Source organism: Oncorhynchus nerka, linkage group LG5 (genome assembly GCF_034236695.1).
Source record: "Oncorhynchus nerka isolate Pitt River linkage group LG5, Oner_Uvic_2.0, whole genome shotgun sequence".
Classification (NCBI taxonomy): domain Eukaryota; kingdom Metazoa; phylum Chordata; class Actinopteri; order Salmoniformes; family Salmonidae; genus Oncorhynchus; species Oncorhynchus nerka.
The window spans coordinates 31,748,260-31,771,625 of record NC_088400.1 but is presented as its reverse complement, the minus strand read 5'-3'; the positions used below and the strand labels follow the sequence as shown (position 1 = coordinate 31,771,625).

The window sequence follows — 23,366 nt, the reverse complement described above, 5'->3', positions numbered from 1 at the left end:
CTCTCTCTCTCTAACTCTTGTGCTTCTTTTGACTCCTAGGTGTAGTCCAGTCCTGTTGCTAGTGGAGACTGTCGGAACTGCTACAGTTACACCTCAAAACAAATCCCTTCAGTGTGTTTTTCTCTTACTCTTTTTCTCAGTTATCCCCTTCTCTCTACATCTCCCCTCTCTGTCTTCCTCCCTGGCCCTCCCTCCCCCCTCTCACTCTCTCTCCCTCCCTCCCCTTTCTCTCTCTCTCTCTCCCTCCATCTCTCTCCCCCTCTCCGTGTGTTAGAGGCTCAACAGTTGTGGACCACTGACACTATCCTCTGAGAGAGAGACAGAGTGTATGTCTCTGTTCACTGTTCGGCAGAGCAGTAGGCTGGCTTTATCAGTGTGTGAGAGGAGAGGAGAGGAGAGGAGAGGAGAGGAGAGGAGAGGAGAGGAGAGGAGAGGAGAGGAGAGGAGAGGAGAGGAGATGAGAGGAGAGGAGAGGAGAGGAGAGGAGAGGAGATCCCCTGTGATGTGACTATGTAACCAGAGAGCTCAGAGTGGTCCCTCCTCCGGTGGAACTCCCAGGACACTGGAGAGTAACTCTAACCCACAACACTACAGCCCTGCACTTCAGAGGGATCTAGTCCAACCCCTAAAAACACAACTGGCTGGAGACTCCGTCCTCAGAAGGCGACTGACCGCCGGCTAGAGCACTTCTCTGATAGAGAGAGCGTTGGAGAGAAAGAGAAACAGAGGGAGAGAGAAGAAAAGAGGGAGAGAGAAAAAGAGACACTAACAGATACTCGATTATGTTTTAGGAGCCAAGACACAGCAGAGAACTGATACACTGAAGGTAAGAGGATATCCCATCTTATTGGCTCTTTACAGTTTTCTCACCTTGACTAACACATGTTTGACAGCTATAATAGAGACTGATTTACTGGACATGAAAGAAGTGTAAATTAAATGAGTCGAGACAGAGATCCCATTAGAAGTAATCCAACTAATGTGTGTCACCTCAGTCACCTCAGTCATGCACTACTGTACTGTAGCTGTCCACAACTGGATAATGCCATCTCGTCTTAAAACATATTTATTCTACAATGATTGTCAAAGGATATTTATTTATTTTTGCTGAATTGTGCATACCGAAATGTCTGTTTAATATCATGAAATATCTTGCCAGACTTACACCCTTGTGAATGTGTGTGTGTGTGTGTTGGGGGGTAGGTTTGTGATGCTTACACTTGTATGCACATTCTACACATTTGAATGTCTATAGGGTGACGAACCTGAGTCAACAACACCTTGGTTGTAGAGGTATTTTACAACATAGTGGAGCATCTCTGTACACATGTCTGTTTGTCTGTCGCCGCCACGGAACTTTAACAATGTTTACATTCTCACTATAGACGATACGCTTGACAAGGAGTCCCGGGGTGTCTGACACACACACATGAACGCACACACTGTGTACCTTGGCCACTTTGTGCGTTAGTGCTAAAGGGGCTGTTTGTACAGCTCTCTCAACTCACCCTCGGTGAAGCGCCGGTCCCCACCAGTGAATCATTGGTGCCCTGCATCCCTCTGTGAATGACCTTAACAGAATCAATCTTGTACGCATAGCTACACAGGGGAGCCACTCACAGCCATGGAGCATTATCATAGCGTCATTCACGTCATTGGAGTCCTCAGTCTTCAGTTGAGGAGACAACTCTGTGTTGTTAAACCACATAGTGTAAACCACATTGGTCAAATGCACACAAGCTCCAGACAAAATGTGACTTCCGCTTTTAACCCAACCCCTCCGAAAGATACACACACATACACACACCAGAGGAGGCTGGTGGGGGGAGCTATAGGAGGATGTGCTCATTGTAGTGCCTGGAATGGAATGGACTCAAACGTGTGGTTTCCATATGTTTGATGTGTTTAATACGGTTCCATTTGTTCTATTCCAGCCGTTCCAATGAGCACGTCCTCCTATAATTCCCCCCACCAGCCTCCTCTGGTGTGTGTATGTGTGTGTATCTTTCGGAGGGGTTGGGTTAAAAGCGGAAGTCACATTTTGTCTGGAGCTTGTGTGCATTTGACCAATAAAGTGTTCATGTTAATAAGTGTACTACGTAGTTTAAACTCTGTTCGTGGTGAGCGTGTGGCTCTTGCAAACCAGTGAGTTGTATCTGTGTCATCCCGCCATAGAAGAGACATGCATAGGAACATACTGCTCTCTAACTCATCCCCACAGACCCCATCACTGTGGAGGTCTCCGTTGTTGAGCTGGCATACATATGACATACTGCAGGGTTATAGTAGTCATCTCTTCTCATAACACAAACATGTGTGGAATGTTACTCTGTCATCCAACAGACGTTGTCCTCCTGAGACTGCTTATCCATGACTACGTGCTCTAAGCGTTTGGTATGCCGGTGCTCTGGCATGGGCCACGTTACCTAGTAGTGCCACAAACAGACAACACTCAAGCACTGTAATGCAAATGGTTCCTTTTGATAGAACCGATGTTAGTATGTTTTATGTTGTCTCCCTTCCTCTTTGAAGGACAGTTCTTTATCTTGGGAAACCATCTTGTCACGAGACGTTTGGATATTTATTGCAATGCATCTTAAAGATTTGTGTTCATATTATTTTAGAATGAATGTTTTAATGTATTATTTTATAATAATCTTAGAGCAGTTTATCACTCACATGCTATGTTAAACCTACGCTAAATCTATTCTCTCTCACGTTCTAAAACGTCCAAAAGTTTAAATTAAGACAAGTTTTGAGCGTTGTGGGGATTTTTTCTTACAGTGTGTCAGGGGGTTGGTATGTTGGGGAGAGAGAGAGTTCTCCCTGCTCTGATGTAGTACTACACTCTGGAAAAAAAGGTGCTATCTAGAACCTAAAAGGGTTCTTCGGCTGTCCCCATAGGAGAACCCTTTGAAGAACCCTTTTTGGTTACAACACAGAGGGTTCTACATGGAACTAAAAGGTTCTACCTGGAACTAAAAGGGGTTCTACCTGGAACCAAAATTGGTTATTCTATGGGGACAGCCGAAGAACCCTTTTGCTACCCTTTTTTCTAAGAGTGTACAGACCTCCCCTCTCCCCTTTCCTCTCTCCCTTTCCTCTCCCCTCCTCTAAACCCCTTCCCTCTCCTCCCATCCTTTCCTCGCCCCTCCTCTAAACCCCTTCCCTCTCCTCCCATCCCTTCCCCTCCCCTCCTCTAAACCCCTTCCCTCTCCTCCCATCCCTTCCTCTCCCCTCCTCTAAACCCCTTCCCTCTCCTCCCATCCCTTCCTCTCCTCTCCTCTAAACCCCTTCCCTCTCCTCCCATCCCTTCCTCTCCCCTCCTCTAAACCCCTTCCCTCTCCTCTCCTCCCATCCCTGCCTCTCCCTCCTCTAAACCCCTTCCCTCTCCTCCCATCCCTTCCTCTCCCCTCCTCTAAACCCCTTCCCTCTCCTCCCATCCCTTCCTCTCCCTCCTCTAAACCCCTTCCCTCTCCTCCCATCCCTTCCTCTCCCCTCCTCTAAAACCCTTCCCTCTCCTCCCATCCCTTCCTCTCCCCTTCTCTAAACCCCTTCCCTCTCCTCCCATCCCTTTCTCTCCCCTCCTCTAAACCCCTTCCCTCTCCTCCCATCCCTTCCTCTCTCCTCCTCTAAACCCCTTCCCTCTCCTCCCATCCCTTCCTCTCCCTTCCTCTAAACCCCTTCCCTCTCCTCCCATCCCTTCCTCTCCCCTCCTCTAAACCCCTTCCCTCTCCTCCCATCCCTTCCTCTCCCTCCTCTAAACCCCTTCCCTCTCCTCCCATCCCTTCCTCTCCCCTTCTCTAAACCCCTTCCCTCTCCTCCCATCCCTTTCTCTCCCTCCTCTAAACCCCTTCCCTCTCCTCCCATCCCTTCCTCTCTCCTCCTCTAAACCCCTTCCCTCTCCTCCCATCCCTTCCTCTCCCTTCCTCTAAACCCCTTCCCTCTCCTCCCATCCCTTCCTCTCCCCTCCTCTAAACCCCTTCCCTCTCCTCCCATCCCTTCCTCTCCCCTTCTCTAAACCCCTTCCCTCTCCTCCCATCCCTTTCTCTCCCCTCCTCTAAACCCATTCCCTCTCCTCCCATCCCTTCCTCTTCCTTCCTCTAAACCCCTTCCCTCTCCTCCCATCCCTTCCTCTCCCCTCCTCTAAACCCCTTGCCTCTCCTCCCATCCCTTCCTCTCCCCTCCTCTAAACCCCTTCCCTCTCCTCCCATCCCATCCTTTCCCCTCCTCTAAACCCCATCCCTTCCTCTCCACTCCTTTCCTTTCCCTCCCCTCCTCTCCTCTCCTCTCCTCTCCTCTCCTCTCCTCTCCCTCTCCTCTCCTCCTCTCCTCTCCTCTCCTCTCCTCTCCTCACCTCTCCCCTCCCCTCCTCCGCTCCCCTCCCCCATTGGTCGTCAGCTGTGTCCCAGCTCTCAGAGCAGTGCTTCCTAGGTGCCAGCTAAACTGAGAAATGTGCTTTACATTATGGCCATGCAGAAGACATGCAGTGTATCTAATTCAACAGGCGGCTCACAGACACTACCCCATACGGTCTGAAGTACCAGTGTGGTAACTTATAGCTACAAGTTTTGCAGCAAATTTAATAAGCCCCATGCTGTCTATACAGTGATTGATATTTTTCAGTCAAAGCCATACTTGTTTAGAATCAAGAACATACACTAATGCTGTTTAGATATTGGCACTAATAAAGGCTTTACCACCCGGCATTTAGCTCTCTCTCTCTAAGTGTTGCCATTTAAACTTTTACTCCAACACAAGCCTTACAGTAGAGATCAACACTGCAAGCCTCATCTTCCTGTTATCCCCAGAACAAAGAATTTGTCAATCATCTCCCAGTGGTCAATCATCCATTGATTCATTATGTATGACCTTCATACTTCTGGACTAAGAGATACCACTCTGACTCCAGTAAGGCCAGAGGCTGCTACTCCAAGCATATGCCTTCCTCCTCCTCATTCTCCTCCTCACTCCTCGTCCTCATCCTCCTCCTCCACCTCCCTGCTCGTCCTCCCTCCTCCTCCCCTCATTCTCCTCCTCCTCCTCCTCCTACTCCTCATCTTCCCTCCTCCTCCTCATTCTCCTCCTTCTCCCTCCTCCTCCCTCCTGCTCCTCCTCCTCCTCCCCCCTCCTCCTCCTCCTCCACCACCTCCCTCCTCCTCCTCCCTCCTTCTCAGTACTAACCATTCCACTGACAGAGTCATTAGAACATAGGCCACTAATGACCACTCCTTTCTGTCCCACCTCCCACACAACAACACTAAGAGAAGCAGCTGCATCATATCTTAGAGAGGGTGTGCCAGCTATCCAGCTGTGGAGGAGGACATTAGAAATAGAAGGGTTCATAAAAGCTTCATTACAGAGTAATACGGTTCCGTAACAGAGTAATAAGGCTTTGTAACAGAGTAATAACACAGAGTACTCCCAAGTGGCGCAGCGGTCTAAGGCACTGCCTCTCAGTGCAAGAGGTGTCACTACAGTCCCCGGTTTGGATCCAGGCTGTATCACATCCGGCCGAGTCCCATTGTCACGACTCCCGCTGAAGTTGGTCCCTCTCCTTGTTTGGGCGGCGTTCGGCGCACGAAGTCACCGACCTTCTAGCCATCGCTGATCCACTTTTCATTTTCCATTGGTTTTGTCTTGTCTTCCATCTCACCTGGTTCCAATTCCATCAATTACATGTTGTGTATTTAACCCTCTGTCCCCCCCCCCATGTCCTTGTCGGTAATTTTTTCTTGTAGTGCTTATGCTTGGTAAGCAGGTATTTACCAGGTTTTGTTTGACCCATTTATTGTATTGTTCTGTTGATGGTGGTTTATGGATATTAAACGACACCGTTGTAAATCAATTTTCGCTCTCCTGCGCCTGACTTCTCTGCCGCCAGTACGCACCTCACTACACCCATAGGGCGGCTTACAATTGGTCCAGCGTCGTCCGGGTCATTGTAAATAACAATTTAGGTTTAATTTAAATAAAATATATTTTTAAAAATAAGGCTTTGTTACAGAGTAATACGGTTTTGTAACAGAGTAATAAGACTTTGTCTTAGGGGTGGAAAGACAAAATAACCACTGTATGAGTATCTTAATAAAAACAGAAAAATTATTGTTTCATTTGAATATGTCTAATCTGAAAGGTCAGTTGACCCCCAGAGACTAAAGCTGCTGTGATGCACAAACTAACAAACATCTCCCTTTCTCTCTTTCTGTCTTTCCTTCCTTCCTTCCTTCTTTCTTTCTTTCTTTCCTTCCTTCCTTCCTTCCTTCCTTCCTTCCTTCCTTCCTTCCTTCCTTCCTTCCTTCCTTCCTTCCTTCCTTCCTTCCTTCCTTCCTTCCCCCTCTCTCTCTCTATCTCTCTCTCTCTAAATAAGCATAAATATGGCTTGTATTTACAATGGTGTTTGTTCTTCACTGGTTGCCCTTTTCTTGTGGCAACAGGTCACAAATCTTGCTGCTGTGATTGCACACTGTGGAATTTCACCCAGTAGATATGGGAGTTTATCAAAATTGGATTTGATTTCGAATTCTTTGTAGATCTATCTGTGTAATCTGAGGGAAATATGTCTCTCTAATATGGTCATACGTTGGACAGGAGGTTAGGAAGTGCAGCTCAGTTTCCACCTCATTTTTTGGCAGTGTGCACATAGCCTGTCTTCTCTTGAGAGCCAGGTCTGTCTACGACGGCCTTTCTCAATAGCAAGGTTATGCTCACTAAGTCTGTACATAGTCAAAGCTTTCCTTAAGTTTGGGTCAGTCACAGTGGACAGGTATTCTGCCACTTTGTACTCTCTGTTTAGGGCCAAATAGCATTCTAGTTTGCTCTGTTTTTTTGTTAATTCTTTCCAATGTGTCAAGTAATTATCTTTTTGCTTTCTCATGATTTGGTTGGGTCTAATTGTGCTGCTGTCCTGGGGCTCTGTGGGGTGTGTTTGTGTTTGTGAACAGAGCCCCAGGACCAGCTTGCTTAGGGGATTCTTCTCCAGGTTCATCTCTCTGTAGGTGATGGCTTTGTTATGGAAGGTTTGGGAATCGCTTCCTTTTTAGGTGGTTGTAGAATTTAACATCTCTTTTCTGGATTTTGATAATTAGTGGGTATCGGCCTAATTCTCCTCTGCATGCATTATTTGTTGTTCTACGTTGTACAAGGAGGATATTTTTGCAGAATTCTGTATGCAGAGTCTCAATTTGATGTTTGTCCCATTTTGTGAACCCAGACCTCACAACCGTAAAGGGCATTGGGCTCTATGACTGATTCAAGTATTTTTAGCCAGATCCTAATTGGTATGTTGAAATTTATGTTCCTTTTGATGGCATAGAATGCCCTTCTTGCCTTGTCTCTCAGATCGTTCACAGCTTTGTGGAAGTTACCTTTGGCACTGATGTTTAGGCGAAGGTATGTATAGTTTTTTGTGTGCTCTAGGGCAACAGTGTCTAGATGGAATTTGTATTTGTGTTCCTGGCGACTGGACCTTTTTTGGAACACCATTATTTTGGTCTTACTGAGATTTACTGTCAGGGCCCAGGTCTGACAGAATCTGTGCAGAAGATCTAGGTGCTGCTGTAGGCCCTCCTTGGTTGGTGACAGAAGCACCAGATCATCAGCAAACAGTAGACATTTGACTTCGGATTCTAGTAGGGTGAGGCCGGGTGCTGCAGACTTTTCTAGTGCCCGCGCCAATTTGTTGATATATATGTTGAAGTGGGTGGGTGGGGCTTAAGCTGCATCCCTGTCTCACCCCACGACCCTGTGTAAAGAAATGTGTGTGTTTTTTGCCAATTCTAACCGCACACTTGTTGTTTGTGTACATGGATTTTATAATGTTGTATGTTTTACCCCCAATGTTTTACCCCACTTTCCATCAATTTGTATATGCCAAATTGAGTCGAAGGTTTTTTTTAAATCAACAAAACTTTGCCTTTGTTTTGGTTTGTTTGGTTGTCAATTAGGGTGTGCAGGGTGAATACATGGTCTGTTGTACGTTAATTTGGTAAATAGCCAATTTGACATTTGCTCAGTACATTGTTTTCATTGAGGAAATGTACGAGTCTGCTGTTAATGATAATGCAGAGGATTTTCCCAAGGTTACTGTTGACGCATATTCCACGGTAGTTATTGGGGAAAAATTTGTCTCCACTTTTGTGGATTGGGGTGATCAGTCCTTGGTTCCAAATATTGGGGAAGATGACAGAGCTAAGGATGATGTTAAAGAGTTTTAGTATAGCCAATTGGAATTTGTTGTCTGTATATTTGATCATTTCATTAAGGATACCATCAACACCACAGGCCTTTTTGGGTTGGAGGGTTTTTATTTTGTCCTGTAACTCGTTCAAGGTAATTGGAGAATCCAGTGGGTTCTGGTAGTCTTTAATAGTTGATTCTAAGATTTGTATTTGATCATGTATATGTTTTTGCTCTTTATTCTTTGTTATAGAGCCAAACAGATTGCAGAAGTGGTTTACCCAGACATCTCCATTTTGGATAGATAATTCTTCGTGTTGTTTGTTTAGTGTTTTCTAATTTTCCCAGAAGTGGTTAGAGTCTATGGATTCTTCAATTACATTGAGCTGATTTCTGACGTGCTGTTCCTTCTTTTTCCGTAGTGTATTTCTGTATTGTTTTAGTGATTCACCATAGTGAAGGCGTAGACTCAGGTTTTCCGGGTCTCTATGTTTTTCTTGGAAAGGTTTCTCAATTTCTTTCTTAGATTTTTGCATTCTTCATCAAACCATTTGTCATTGTTGTTCATTTTCTTCGGTTTTCTATTTGAGATTTTTAGATTTGATAGGGAAGCTTAGAGGTCAAATATACTGTTAAGATTTTCTACTGCCAGGTTTACACCTTAACTATTACAGTGAAACATTGCTCTGTTCAAGTAGACTGTGTAGACTGTGATTTTGCTGTGGTCTGATAGGGGTGTCAGTGGGCTGACTGTGATTGCTCTGAGAGACTCTGGGTTGAGGTCAGTGATAAAGTAGTCTACAGTACTACTGCCAAGAGATGAGCTATAGGTGTACCTACCATAGGAGTCCCCTCGAAGCCTACCGTTTACTATGTACATACCCAGGATGTAACAGAGCTATAGGTGTACCTACCATAGGAGTCCCCTCGAAGCCTACCATTTACTATGTACATACCCAGGATGTAACAGAGCTATAGGTGTACCTACCATAGGAGTCCCCTCGAAGCCTACCATTTACTATGTACATACCCAGGATGTAACAGAGCTATAGGTGTACCTACCATAGGAGTCCCCTCGAAGCCTACCATTTACTATGTACATACCAGGATGTAACAGAGCTATAGGTGTACCTACCATAGGAGTCCCCTCGAAGCCTACCATTTACTATGTACATACCCAGCGTGCGACAGAGCTATAGGTGTACCTACCATAGGAGTCCCCTCGAAGCCTACCATTTACTATGTACATACCCAGCGTGCGACAGAGCTATAGATGTACCTACCATAGGAGTCCCCTCGAAGCCTACCATTTACTATGTACATACCCAGGATGTAACAGAGCTATAGATGTACCTACCATAGGAGTCCCCTCGAAGCCTACCATTTACTATGTACATACCCAGGATGTAACAGAGCTATAGGTGTACCTACCATAGGAGTCCCCTCGAAGCCTACCATTTACTATGTACATACCCAGGATGTAACAGAGCTATAGATGTACATACCATAGGAGTCCCCTCGAAGCCTACCATTTACTATGTACATACCCAGCGTGCGACAGAGCTATAGGTGTACCTACCATAGGAGTCCCCTCAAAGCCTACCATTTACTATGTACATACCCAGGATGTAACAGAGCTATAGGTGTACCTACCATAGGAGTCCCCTCGAAGCCTACCATTTACTATGTACATACCCAGGATGTAACAGAGCTATAGGTGTACCTACCATAGGAGTCTCCTCGAAGCCTACCATTTACTATGTACATACCCAGGATGTAACAGAGCTATAGATGTACCTACCATAGGAGTCCCCTCGAAGCCTACCATTTACTATGTACATACCCAGCGTGTGACAGAGCTATAGGTGTACCTACCATAGGAGTCCCCTCGAAGCCTACCATTTACTATGTACATACCCAGCGTGTGACAGAGCTATAGGTGTACCTACCATAGGAGTCCCCTCGAAGCCTACCGTTTACTATGTACATACCCAGCGTGCGACAGAGCTGCAGGAGTTGTGACCCGTTTTTGTTTGTTATGTTGTCATAGTTGTGCCTAGGGGGGCATATGTGGGAGGGAATGCTGTCACCTGTACCAGCTGTTTGTCCTCTCTCTCTCTCTCTCTCTCTCTCTCTCTCTCTCTCTCTCTCTCTCTCTCTCTCTCTCTCTCTCTCTCTCTCTCTCTCTCTCTCTCTCTCTCTCTCTCTCTCTTCTCTCTCTCTCTCTCTCTCTCTCTCTCTCTCTCTTCTCTCTCTCTCTCTCTCTCTCTCTCTCTCTCTCTCTCTCTCTCTCTCTCTCTCTCTCTCTCTCTCTCTCTCTCTCTCTCTCTCTCTCTCTCTCTCTCTCTCTCTCTCTCTCTCTCTCTCTCTCTCTCTTCTCTCTCTCTCTCTCTCTCTCTCTCTCTCTCTCTCTCTCTCTCTCTCTCTCTCTCTCTCTCTCTCTCTCTCTCTCTCTCTCTCTCTCTCTCTCTCTCTCTCTCTCTCTCTCTCTCTCTCTCTCTCTCTCTCTCTTCTCTCTCTCTCTCTCTCTCTCTCTCTCTCTCTCTCTCTCTCTCTCTCTCTCTCTCTCTTTCTCTCTCTCTCTCTCTCTCTCTCTCTCTCTCTCTCTCTCTCTCTCTCTCTCTCTTTCTTTCTCTCTCTCTCTCTCTCTCTCTCTCTCTCTCTCTCTCTCTCTCTCTCTCTCTCTGCTGTATTGTTGAAGCTGCCATGGAAAACTAGATGAATTTAAAGCCAGTCAGAGCTGTAATTGTATTCATCTGTTTCTTTTTCTTTCCTTTATTTGAGGGGGTGTGTGTGTGTGTGTAGGTGTCCTCTATTTCTCACGGGGCCGGGAAGGTTATAGGATGGGGGGTCTGCTATTCCTTTAAGTGTTTGGGCTGGGGGTGAGGGGTGTTTGACTTGCCAGATGGGGAGGGCTTAGTGAAGTGGGATGAGGGTGTAGAGGGGAGAGGGCTGGGGGTGAGGGGTGTAGAGGGGAGAGGGCTGGGGGTGAGGGTGTAGAGGGGAGAGGGCTGGGGGTGAGGGTGTAGAGGGGAGAGGGCTGGGGGTGAGGGGTGTAGAGGGGAGAGGGCTGGGGTTAGTTTTCAGTGTCTACATCCAGTATTGTCCCTCTGAGTGGGAAGACTTCACTAAGGGTTTTCAGTTGTCATTTTACTGGAACTCTGCCCTTAGTCTTTTTATAACATTATATCGTTGGCTGGCCTCACAGACACAAATGATGATGTCCCATTGGAAGTGATAGATAGATAGATAGATAGATAGATAGATAGATAGATAGATAGATAGATAGATAGATAGATAGATAGATAGATAGATAGATAGATAGGTTTTTCCTTGTTAATGCTTTTCAAGACTTTTCCTTCATTTTGTTTTTCAAATGAGCCGCAAACAAGATCATTAATCAGATATCAAACATCAGCCACATCTGAAGACTAGCACCCCTTTAAAACACTGGTTTTACCATAACCCCCTCATTTCCCCTCCTCTCCTACCATCCCCTCTCCTCTCCTACCTTCTCTCCTCCTCTCCCCTCCTCTCCCCTCCTCTCCTACCCTCTCCTCTCCCTCCTCTCCTCTCAGTTCCCCTCCTCTCCACTCCTCTCCTCTCCCTTCTCTCCTACCTTATCCTCTCCTCTCCTCTCCTCTCCTCTCCTCTCCTCTCCTCTCCTCTACTCTACTCTACTCTACTCTACTCTACTCTACTCTACTCTACTCTACTCTACTCTACTCCTACTCCCCTCCCCTCCCCTCCCCTCCCCTCCCCTCCCCAGCCTTCTCGACAGCATTTACAGCTTCATTTATATAGGAGCTAGCCTGAACCCACAACTTCCCAAACAACAAGTCTGACACACTTCTGTTGCGGTAGGGCCCTTCAGTTCAGACACCAGATATGTTTACCCATGATAATCCAACACCACTACGGTGAATTTTGAGAAGGGGAAAAATTAGAGGAAGGGACTTTTTGTTAACATATCAGTTTCTTTGCATTCCTCTAATGTCTCGTTCAATTTGCATCTTGGACTTTGATAGTAATGTTGTGATTTAGGGGGAACAGCTGGAGTGGTGCATTAATCAACGTCCCTAGCTTACACTACCACACTACCACCTGTGCCATGAAGGTGCAGACATCTTGGCAGAAGCTGTAGTACACGTACTGTACAGAGAGGGAAGTTACAGTGCGTTCGGAAAGTGTTCAGACCCCTTGACTTTTTCCACATTTTATTACGTTACAGCCTTATTATAAAATGGATTAAATAAATACAAATCCTCAGCAATCTACACATAATACCCTATAATGACAATGCAAAAACAGGTTTTTATAAAACAGAAGTACCTTATTTACGTAAGTATTCAGACCCTTTGCTATGAGACTCGAAATGGAGCTCAGATGCATCCTGTTTCCATTGATCATCCTTGAGATGTTTATACATCTTGATTGGAGTTCACCTGTTGTAAATTCAATTGATTGATTGGACATGCACTGTCAACTGTGGGACCATATATGGACAGGTCCCACAGTTGACAGTGCATGTCAGAGCAAAAACCAAGCCATGAGGTCAAAGGAATTGTCTGTAGAGCTCAGAGACAGGATTTTGTCGAGGCACAGATCTGGGGAAGGGTACCAAAATATTTCTACAGCATTGAAGGAACTCAAGAACACAGTGGCCTACATCATTCGGAATTGGAAGAAGTTTGGAACCACCAAGACTCTTCCTAGAGCAGATCGCCTGACCAAACTGAGTGATTGGGTGAGGGAGGTGACTAAGAACCCCATGGTCAATCTGACAGAGCTCCAGAGTTCCTCTGTGGAGATTGGAGAACCTTCCAGAAGGACAACCATCTCGGCAGCATTCCACTAATCAGGCCTTTATGGTAGAGTGGCCAGACGGAAGCCACTCCTCAATAAAAGGCACATGATAGCTCGCTTAGAGTTTGCCAAAAGGCACCTAAAGACTCTCAGACCATGAGAAACAAGATTCTCTGGTCTGATGAAACCAAGATTGAACTCTTTGGCCTGAATGCCAAACTTCACGTCTGGAGGAAACCTGGCACCATCCCTAAGGTGAAACATGGTGGTGGCAGCATCATGCTGCGGGGATGTTTTTCCGTGGCAGGGAGACTAGTCAGGATCGAGGCAAAGATGAACAAAGCAAAGTACAGAGAGATCCTTGATGAAAACCTGCTCCAGAGCTCTCAGGACCTCAGAATGGCGCAAAGGTTCCCCTTTCAACAGGACAATGACCCTAAGCACACAGCCAAGACAACGCAGGAGTGACTTCGGGACAAGTCGCTGAATGTCCTTGAGTGGCCCAGCCAGAGCCTGGACTTGAACCCGATTTGAAAATCTCTGGAGAGACCTGAAAATAGCTGTGCAGCAATGCTCCCCATCCAACCTGATGGAGCTTGAGAGGATCTGCAGAGAGGAATGGGAGAAACTACAGGTGTGCAAAGACTCTAGGCCCTAATCGCTGCCAAAGGTGCTTCAACAAAGTACTGCGTAAAGTGTCTGAATAATTATGTAAATGTCATATTTCAGTTGTTGTTGTTTTATATATTTGCAGAAATTTGGGGGAAAAACAGTTTTTGCTTTGTCATTATGGGGTATTGTGTGTAAATTGATGAGGGTAAAAAACAATTCAACCAATTTTAGAATAAGGCTGTAACGTAACAAATTGTGAAAAAAGTCAAGGGGTCTGAATACTGCACTGCAACAGTTAGTCTATAGAAGATTATCTGTGTGACCCTCACCAAAAGGTCAGTAGTATAATTGCTGGAAAGCTAAGATCCGTTAGGCGTGTAGAGCTGAGTTAACAAGGTGTTGTTGGTCCTATAAACACAAGTTACAGTTCATTTGCCAAAGACACTGCGACACAGTGTGAGGCAACTTTCAGTAGTGCGAAAAATGTATGGAATTTCCGCGATGGTGAAGTCTTCCTGGTTTAGTCCATGTTGTCTGGCACTTCTGAAGCCGTTCATACAGCCATGATCAAACCCAAAGTGCAAACCTAATAATAAATGCGTCACTTGTAGAAATAGGTCAATTCAAGAATGTTAAACAACTGTCATGTAGATGTATCTGCAATAGAATACATCTGTGTTCCAGTGACATATTGTTTACACACTACAGTTATGGATGGAAAATGGTCCTACACTAGTAGTGTTACTTATATCCCCTCTCACAGACTGACAGAGTGGTTATGGTACAGGTGTCATATGTTCATTTGACTCGTTTCTCACAGCTTGAAAACAGTCCTGCATCAACAGGAAATGTGTATCATTATGTGGATTATAATTAACTGACATTGTTGTAGGGGTTGATACATTTTTTCGTCAGGGCAAATCAAGTCTGACCTTTTTAAGCGGAAATAAAAATGTTTTTTTAAAACCTTGAATATACTACAAGATTGGATGTCCTACTGGAAATTCTCTGTGAGAATAGTGAGGTACTGTACTGTATAGACCACGCACCCAGTGCCACAGTAGATGAAATGTACTGCCGTGTACAGTATGTATAGCATGCTGAAGATACTATATATCTGGACTGAAATCTCACACAAAAATCTCCCTATTTTGGGTGTGGGTTTGGGCATGTCAGACCTTAGTTTTACTGTCTCTCCTTACCCACTGGGCAAAAACTGGCTGAATCAACTTGATTAGCATGTCATTTAACAACAAAAAGTTAATGTGATGACATTGAATCAACGTGGAAAACTGATTGGATTTGCAAAAAGTCATCAACATCAGGGAATTGACTCTTATCCCCCGCCCCAACTAATTCAAGTTAGTTGAAAACTCAATTTAAATTCAAACTAGATGTTGAAATGAAATCTGTGCCCAGTGGGTAAGTCAAAGAGGATAAGACTTAGGTTGAGGCAGCGTTAGGTGAGAGAGGGGGGCTGGAAGCAGTTCATTGTGGTTCAGATGCTCAGAGACCAGGAGTCTTGTCTCAGGGGGATTGAGTTCCTCTGTGAGGAATGATAAAAAAAGAGGCTTATTTTAACAAGGACTTTCTGGATAAAACATTTTTTCCCACAGACCATGCCAAGGGCCTGCTTTAGGGTCAATGTCAGAGACTGACTCTGTTATCTCAAGAGGGCTCCAGAAAGAGCTGGGGGATGACAATGGTGTGTACACGTATGCTACTATTAGTTTTGTGATTTGGAAGTTGTCCCCTCCATGTACTGTATAGTTTTTGCTGTTAGTCATACTAACAGCAACTACACTAGTATATAACTACACTAGTTATATCACTGCACAGTTCTGTAATGAAAAAAGGTGACCACAAAGTTCTAGAGGTTTGCTTTGTTCCTGTCCTGTACACATGTTGAGGATAGACAGTAAGCTTTGTGTTTGTTCTCTGTTCTGTACTGTTCTCCTGTCTTTGTGGTATTGTGTTGTGTTGTCCTGTGTCGAGTTTTCACGTTGGAATGTGTTGATTTGTCTGTTTCAACCTGTCTTGTCCTTTGTGTTGTGCTTCTCTCTGTCTCTAGTTTTCTTCTGCTGTGTTCAGTCTCTGGTCTGTGCTGTGTTCAGTCTCTGGCCTGTGCTCTGTTCAGTCTCTGGCCTGTGCTGTGTTCAGTCTCTGGCCTGTGCTGTGTTCAGTCTCTGGCCTATGCTGTGTTCAGTCTCTGGCCTGTGCTGTGTTCAGTCTCTGGCCTGTGCTATGTTCAGTCTCTGGCCTGTGCTTTGTTCAGTCTCTGGCCTGTGCTGTGTTCAGTCTCTGGCCTGTGCTGTGTTCAGTCTCTGGCCTGTGCTATGTGTCTGGCCAGTGGTCTCGGTGGTCTGCAGCATCACTGATTCATCACCCCCTCACACCCACACAGGGCTGCATGTTTCCCCATACAGGAAGTCAAGGCTCTCCAGATGTGCTCAGAAAAGCTTTTTGGAAACATTTCTGTCTTTTGTTATTGAACGTCTTTTTTGTGTGTTTCAAACACTGCCTCCCGCTTCCCCTCGGGACACACTCACTCAGTAAGGAAAACTCTCTGTTGAAAATGTGATTGGGAAAGTGGTTCCCACCTCATCATATACTGACTGCAACATCATTGCCAGATGTTTAACTCAAACACGGCACAGTATATATAGATAATCCCCAGAGATACAGAAAGTTTAAAGGCTGCCGAGGGAAGTCAGTTTACACACTAACTGTATCCTGGCCTGTGCGTGGGCCTGGCCGCCTGCATGCTCCCTGGTGGGGTGGGTCGAACCATCTTCCATGTCAGGGGGATGGGGGGTGACACTTTGAGTGTGGTGGGGTTAGTAATAAATGCTGGGAATACCAGCATCCCTGGGAAAATGTACACTCTGGGAACACAGTTTATTCTGCATGGGGATTACAATGACATCTCTAACGCAAACACTTTTCTTCACCCATGGCCAATGGGGGAATGGGACATCAAGTACTAGATCACTGTATTTGACCACTTAAGCCTGATAACACCCTTCATTTGTAGCATCACATTGAAGAAAGAACATTGCTTACCATGTAAACAAATTATAATTTTGACATCACTCAAGAGTGGTAAAGCAGCTTTTACTGGTTCTAACATAAGACCTATAAGCTTGCTAAACAAACTGTTGGAAAAAATTGTTTGACCAAATACAATGCTATTTCTCTGTAAACAAATTAACAACAGACTTTCAGCATGCTTATAGAGAAGGACACTCAACATGTACTGCACTGACACAAATGACTGATGATTGGTTAAAATACATTGATAATAGATTGTGGGAGCTGTATTGTTAGATTTCAGTGCAGCCTTTGATATTTTTGACCATAACCTGTTGCTGAGAAAATGTATGTGTTATGGCTTTTCAACCTCTGCCATATCGTAGATTCAGAGCTATCTATCTCATAGAACTCAAAAGGTTTTCTTTAACTTCTTATGAGCAGGTGGGACGGTCGGGAACCCCTCGAGAACATTCCGCTGAAATTCAAAAATATTTTTTAGGAATATGTAACACATTAACAAGTCCAATACAGCAAATGAAAGATAAACATCTTGTTAATCTACCCATCGTGTCCACTTTAAACATGTGATTATGTTAGATCACTGCCAAGTCGAAATAACACAGCCATTTTTCCAGCCAAAGATAGGAGTCACAAAAAGCAGAAATATATATGAATCACTAACCTTTGATGATCTTCATCAGATGACACTCATAGGACATCATGTTACACAATACATGTATGTTTTGTTCGATAATATGCATAATTATATCCAAAAATCTCTGTTTACATTGGCGCCTTATGTGCATTAATGTTTTGATTCCAAAACATCCGGTGATTTAAATACCCAAAATAAACATTGATAAAAGATACTAGTGTTATTCATAGAATTAAAGATAGACTTCTCCTTAATGCAACCGCTGTGTCAGATTTCATTTTTATTTTTACGGAAAAAGCATAATCTGAGAACGGCAATCAGAACCCAAAACAGCCAGAGGAATATCCGCCATGTTGGACTCAACAGAAGTCAGAAATAGCATTATAAATATTCACTTACCTTTGATGATCTTCATCAGAAGGCACTCCAAGGAATCCCAGTTTGACAATAAATGACTGATTTGTTCCATAAAGTTCCATCATTTATGTCCAAATAGCCACTTGTTGTTAGCGTGTTCAGCCCTGTAATCCATCTTCATGAGGCGCAGGCACTTCATCCAGACAAAAACTCTAAAAGTTCCGTTACAGTCCTTTAGAAACATGAAACATGAACATGATGATTTTAACATAAAACATCAATAATGTTCCAACCGGAGAATTCCTTTGTCTTCAGAAAAGCATTGGAACGAGAGGTAACTCTGTCGGGAGCGCGTCATGAGACCAAGGCTCTCTGCCAGACCACTGACTCAAAGAGGTCTCATGAGCCCCTCATGAGAAGGCATGCCGGGGCGGCAGGTTAGCCTAGTGGTTAGAGTGTTGGACTAGTAACCGGAAGGTTGCAAGTTCAAACCCCCGGGCTGACGAGGTACAAATCTGTTGTTCTGCCCCTGAACAGGCAGCACTGTTCCTAGGCCGTCATTGAAAATAAGAATTTGTTCTTAACTGACTTGCCTAGTTAAATAAAGGTTGAATAAATATAGAGCCATTATTGCATGGAACTCTGTTCCATCTCATACTGCTCAAATAAACGGCACACCTGGTTTCAAAAAACAGATAAAGCAACACCTCACGGCACAACGCCTCCCCACTATTTGACCTAGATAGTTTGCGTGTATGTATTGATATGTAGTTCGGTTCTTGAGCTGTCATGTTTCAGATTTTGTGTGGACCCCAGGAGGTATAGCTGCTGCTTTTGCAACAGCTAACGGGGATCCTAATAAAATACCAAAATACTCATACCTCCCTAATGATAACAAGATTGTACGATTCCAATTGTGGTTAGTGTGGTGATTGTGACATTGTCCAAAGTTACTCAACAGTGTTGCTTCATGTGCATCAAGTCACTATGGTCCAAGTCAATGTATTTTTATCCATCTCCTTTGGGATCAACAGGTTCAACTGCAGATGAACGAATTAATGAATGAATGAAATTGTATTTTTGTGTCAAATCGCCAATTGGCAACCCATCCTTTATGGGATTAACTAACACATAAACAAACATTACAATAATTCACTGTGGTAATTAAATGTTCATTCTTCTTCCGGCGTTCTCTGCATTGCGGATCTCATAAAGAGTGAAACAATTTAAATAAAAAGTGAATCAATACGTAATAGTAAATAAGGTTATCCAAAGAATAATTACATCCCTAGAGCAGTAAAGTAACATACATACATACATACATACATACATACATACATACATACACACACACACACACACACACACACACACACACACACACACACACACACACACACATACATACATACATACATACATACATACATACACACACACACACACACACACACACACACACACACACACACATACATACATACATACATACATACATACACATACCTACAGTTGAAGTCAGACGTTTACATACACCTTAGCCAAATACATTTAAACTCAGTTTTTCACAATTCCTGACATTTAATCTAAGTCAAAATTTCCTGTTTTAGGTCAATTAGGATCACCATGTTATTATTATTATGTGAAATGTCAGAAAAATAGTAGAGAATTATTTATTTCAGCCTCATCACATTCCCGCTTCAAGGTTGGGATGGTGTTCTTCAGCTTGAAAGCCTCCCCATTTTTCCTCCAAACATAACGATGATCATTATGGCCGAACAGTTCTATTTTTGTTTCATCAGACCAGAGGACATTTCTCCAAAAAGTATGATCTTTGTCCCCATGTGCAGTTACAAATCATATTCTGGCTTTTTTTATGGCGGTTTTGGAGCAGTGGCTTCTTCCTTGCTGACTGGCCTTTCAGGTTATGTCGATAAACGACTCGTTTTATCTGTGGATATAGATACTTTTGTACCTGTTTCCTCCAGCATCTTCACAAGTTCCTTTGCTGTTGTTTTGGGATTGATTTGCACTTTTCGCTCCAAAGTACGTTCATCTATAGGAGACAGAACGTGTCTCCTTCCTGAGCAGTATGACGGCTGCGTGGGCCCATGGTGTTTATACTTGCGTACTATTGTTTGTACAGATGAACGTGGTACCTTCAAGCGTTTGGAAATTGCTCCCAAGGATGAACCAGACTTGTGGAGGTCTACAATTTATTTTCTGAGGTCTTGGCTGATTTTTTTTACATTTTCCCATGATGTCAAGCAAAGAGGCATTTGAAGGTAGGCCTTGAAAAATACATGCACAGGTACACCTCCAATTGACTCAAATTATGTCAAGTAGCCTATCAGAAGCTTCTAAAGCCATAACATCATTTTCTGGAATTTTCCAAGCTGTTTAAAGACAAACTTAGTGTATGTAAACTTCTGACTCACTGGAATTGTGATACAGTGAATTATAAGTGAAATAATCTGTCTGTAAACAATTGTTAGAAAATTTACTTGTGTCATGCACAAAGTAGATGTCCTAACCGACTTGCCAAAACTGTAGTTTGTTATCAAGAAATGGTGGAAAAACTAGTTCTAATGACTCCAACCTAAGTGTATGTAAACTTCCGAATTCAACTGTATGTCCAGGTCAAGCCTCTGAGTGAGGAATGGAGCTTTATGAAGCGTTATGAAGCGTGATGAGAGGGTCAGAGGATCTACACTGCACATGTGTATCTTCTTACACAGTCTCACAGCCTCATTCTATAAAACCACAGAGTCCCTGATGCAGTCTGTCTTTCCCAGAAGCATGTTAATGCCCTAAGTACAAGCAGTGAGAGTGATTATCTATCCTAAGGGTCTTGGCTGATGCCAACTCTAAAGACCTTTCCACTGGGATGTTTTGGCCTTCTGATCTCAGATGGTTTGTCCCGGTCAGCTCCTTAGGGTTTACTGGTCAATTTCTTCCTCAAAGACCCTCATTCAAACCAACGTCCTCACTGGACCACCAGGGAACACACCACCCTTCTCATGTCCACTACCCCCCCCCCCCCCCCCCCACACACACACACACACCTCCTCTGAATTCCTTTCAACACCTAAAACAAGATCAAACTGGCAGAGATTACAGTTTCTCATTGAAGGGTTAGGTTTCATGTGGTTTGAAGATGCAAGGAATGTCATGCAATTCATTTGCAGTAAAACAGTCATTTGTTTTCTAGTGTTCCACAGCAGTTTTCCCTTGCATGCTCAATGACTTTATTAATCACTGTCATAATAGCTATAATCGGAGTTCACTCCGTGAACCAAGTGACACGTGCACTGCTGTCACCAAATTTGACACACATCATCGTACAATCTTCAATCTTCTGTGACACTGAGGTGACATGTGTGGTTTCCCGGGTAGCCAGTCGCTCTCTGAGTGTTTTGACGCATGGCCTTCTGGGACAGCATGACCTCTGGGCCCTGGTGGTCCTGCCACTGTCCCCAGTGGATCATCGGGCCTGGGAACGTTTCACATGAACACTGTGGGAACTTGAACTGTACTGTACACCAGTGACACAGAGGGGGTGAACTGTGTGTGTGTGTGTGTGTGTGTGTGTGTGTGTGTGTGTGTGTGTGTGTGTGTGTGTGTGTGTGTGTGTGTGTGTGTGTGTGTGTGTGTGTGTGTGTGTGTGTGTGTGTGTGTGTGTGTGTGTGTGTGTGTGTGCTTGTGAGTGTCTTTGTGAATGTGTGTGTGCATGCTTGCCAGTAAGTGTGCTGTGTGTGTGTGTGTGTGTGTGTGTGTGTGTGTGTGTGTGTGTGTGTGTGTGTGTGAGAGAGAGAGAACAACAACAAAAACCTAAAACGGGAATCAATCAAACATGACACGGGGCTCTAACTAGTATCAGGGTGATGGAGATTGGGAAGGAAATGTACGAGTCATGTTGTTGGAATAGTTTAAGAGTTTCAGTTTGGGGAATGGAGGTGCTAGTTTCTTTACACAGGCTTCAAGCTCTAAAGATGCACTGTATCTATGTTCGATGAACTGTTAGCTGGGTAATCAGGGGATTTAACATTATAAGAAATTCATCTTATTTATTTAGAACCTTTCATAGGCTACAATACCCAAAGTGGTTTACAGTAAGCTTTACAGTAAAGCAAACTAACACTAATACTTTTTTTCAGCACGTTTTATGATTCTGTTATTTACTTCTAACAGAACAGTTCATACATTTACAGTATTTCAACCTGAATATAATGTATGGGACAATTAATAAAGGTTTGCCTTGTGCCACAGATGTATCATGATTAGATTAGAATTTGGAGAAGTTTTACTACACATCCTTTTAATTGTACACTTTCAGTCATCCAGTTCAAAATAGAAATAAACACATTTTAATACCCCAAATAATTTTGAAGATGTTTTTTTAATCCACTGACTCCTTCAAAGGTTTTCCTCATCCTCATCCTTCTCCTCCCTCTCTTCCCAAGGCTCCTTTCTTCCACCCTCTCTCTGTTTCCCACCCTCGTCCTGCATACAGGCCTGTGATCTATCCTTAACTGTTTCCAGACGTCTGCTGCTGCACCCCTCCACCACAACAACAACCACCCCTCCTGTCCACCTCCCCTCCACCCCTACTTCCCTGCTTCTGACACATTCTCTATGTTCTAGATCTCTCCCTCTGTCTTCCAAGATTATGATGAAGTGTTTACTCAGGAATACATTCCTGCTCTGTTATTGGCTGTATGTGGTCTGTGAGGGATGAGCCATGCCACCTTTGACACATATTGACCTCTGCCTTTAAAGTAACAAAATATGTCTGCATCTCGAATGTCACTAAAGGGGTCTGGTAGTGAACTATATGTTGGAATGTTACTAAAGGGGCCTGGTAGTGAACTATATGTTGGAATGTTACTAAAGGGGCCTGGTAGTGAACTATATGGGGGAATGTTACTAAAGGGGTCTGGTAGTGAACTATATTTTGGAATGTTACTAAAGGGGCCTGGTAGTGAACTATATGGGGGAATGTTACTAAAGGGGCCTGGTAGTGAACTATATGGGGGAATGTTAATAAAGGGGCCTGGTAGTGAACTATATGTTGGAAAGTTACTAAAGGGGTCTGGTAGTGAACTATATTTTGGAATGTTACTAAAGGGGTCTGGAAGTGAACTATATGGGGGAAAGTTACTAAAGGGGTCTGGTAGTAAACTATGTTTTGGAATGTTACTAAAGGGGTCTGGTAGTGAACTATATGGGGGAATGTTACTAAAGGGGTCTGGTAGTGAACTATATGTTGGAATGTTACTAAAGGGGTCTGGTAGTGAACTATATGGGGGAATGTTACTAAAGGGGTCTGGTAGTGAACTATATGTTGGAAAGTTACTAAAGGGGTCTGGTAGTGAACTATATGTTGGAAAGTTACTAAAGGGGTCTGGTAGTGAACTATATTTTGGAATGTTACTAAAGGGGCCTGGTAGTGAACTATATGTTGGAATGTTACTAAAGGGGTCTGGTAGTGAACTATATGTTGGAATGTTACTAAAGGGGCCTGGTAGTGAACTATATGTTGGAAAGTTACTAAAGGGGCCTGGTAGTGAACTATATTTTGGAAAGTTAATAAAGGGGTCTGGTAGTGAACTATATGGGGGAATGTTACTAAAGGGGCCTGGTAGTGAACTATATGGGGGAATGTTACTAAAGGGGTCTGGTAGTGAACTATATGTTGGAAAGTTAATAAAGGGGCCTGGTAGTG

At 44.1% G+C, this 23,366-nt stretch overlaps 1 protein-coding gene across 4 annotated transcripts in view; it reads left to right on the top strand.

Moving 5' to 3' along the window:
• Positions 1 to 446: 446 nt before the first annotated feature.
• LOC115129341 (platelet-derived growth factor receptor beta-like) overlaps positions 447 to 23,366 on the top strand; it is a 42,453-nt gene continuing 19,533 nt past the window's right edge. Inside the window, exon 1 of one of the 4 annotated variants that reach the window (XM_029659582.2) lies at positions 447 to 826. The gene's annotated coding sequence lies outside the window, so the exon portion shown is untranslated. The remainder of the gene's footprint in view (positions 827 to 23,366) is intronic. The other 3 variants (XM_029659579.2, XM_029659578.2, XM_029659581.2) reach the window with 3 other exon arrangements.